This window comes from Bison bison, unplaced genomic scaffold (assembly GCF_000754665.1).
Source record: "Bison bison bison isolate TAMUID 2011002044 unplaced genomic scaffold, Bison_UMD1.0 scf7180017864500, whole genome shotgun sequence".
NCBI lineage: Eukaryota > Metazoa > Chordata > Mammalia > Artiodactyla > Bovidae > Bison > Bison bison.
Window position 1 is genome coordinate 6,968,828 of NW_011495059.1, and position 1,652 is coordinate 6,970,479.

The window sequence follows — 1,652 nt, forward strand, 5'->3', positions numbered from 1 at the left end:
CCCACATTCTGCATAGATGGAGAAATTGAAGCTCAGAGAGGGTATGGAGTTTCCAAGAGCCACACAGCAGCTCTCTGTGCCAGACCAGAACCAGTCTACAAGAAAGGGGGACATCAGAGCCAGAAGGACCCTGTCATCCATTATATCACATGGGGTCTTCTGAGGCCCGAGAAGCAGAGGAGGGCCTACCTTGGCCCTTGCCTTGGTGGAATATCATGCCATCCTATGGATGATGACTCTTTTGTGGCTCATCTCCTCCCTTGACTGTGTGCTCCATGAGGCCAGGAATTCACCACTGACAAGTCCAGCACTGCGGCCCTCTGTGGACTGGGTGAGTGGACAGTCAGTGTGGGCAGGGGAGCTGGTGCTTTGCCAGGAGCGGGTGGAAATGCCCCTGAAGAAGTGTTTGCAGAGGACCTGTCGAGAGGCCCTGCTCCTTACCTGGCTGATGGAGGGCACCTGGAGAAAGGGTTTGAGGATGGAGGGGGCACTCACACACCTAGACACCCCTAGATGGGAATGAAGCCGTGCCTCACAAGGAGAGGGCATACCCCAGGAGTGTATTCACCGCTGTGGGGGAGGAGGGACAGAAACAAAGTGGACCTGGGGCCAGCTGTGTGTCAAGGGCGGAGGAGTGAGGTAACAGGATTGGGGGGAGGAGGAAGAGGAGGGAAAGAGAGAAATGAAAAAGGAGTGGGGAAAGGGTTAGGAGGAGGAAACGAAAGGAAGAGGAACAGAGGGAGGTAGAAGGGGCTGCTGAGGGGTAAACACAGCCCTGCCCCCAACAGTCGCAAGGGGCTGCCACCCTGAGGGTGATCGCCAGCCCGCTGGGCAGCCAAAGGACTTCCGATGACTCTGCCCAGCAGGGGCTCGGCGGCGATGGCGAGTAGCAGCGAGGAGAGGGGGCGGGGAAGGTGTGACAGCCCCATGGGAAAATCAACAACACGGCAGCACAGTTCTGGAAGGAAAGAAACGACACCCATCAGAATCGGGGCTCCAGGGTCGTATGGAGTTGCTCTGTCGGGGACGTGTGAGGATCAGGGCAACCAGGTTCAGCTCGGACTAGCCCCCGCGGGAGCGAAAACCTACTCCCAAAGCACCCGCAGGTCTGACTTCTCAGAACGGGTCGCCTCGATTTTAGCCGGGCAGAGCCTGAGACCGGGTTCAGGGAAGGAGCGAGCGTGCCTGGGGTCACAGCCGGTCAAGGCGTGTAGAGCCGGGCAGGCACCGAGGGCCAGACGCTCCCCACGACTATGAGAGGGAAGCCAAGCCTGGACATCCGGAGCACGCCCTTGGAGGCGCGAGGTCTGGCGTCCATCCCGGCTCTGCCAGTAACCGTGGGCCGGGATCGCCGGTCTTCCCCAGGCTTCAGTTTACTCATCTGTACATTGGGATGATCTGTCTCGCTCTGCCAGGTTCAGGGGGGCGGAGTTCGCGCACGCTCCGCACAGCCGCGAGGGGCGAGGTGCTCGGCGTGTATATGGATGCTGGCTCACGCGATCTGAGGTCCGCCCGGCCTCTGCCTGGGAGTCCCCCGTCTCGCCGCTCGCGCGACCTCTGCGCGGACGAGGGGAGCGGAGGCGCCTCCGCCGGGGGCGTCGCCCAGGCCAGCAGGGGAGGGCACGGCGGCGGAACGGAGGCGGAGGGAGCCG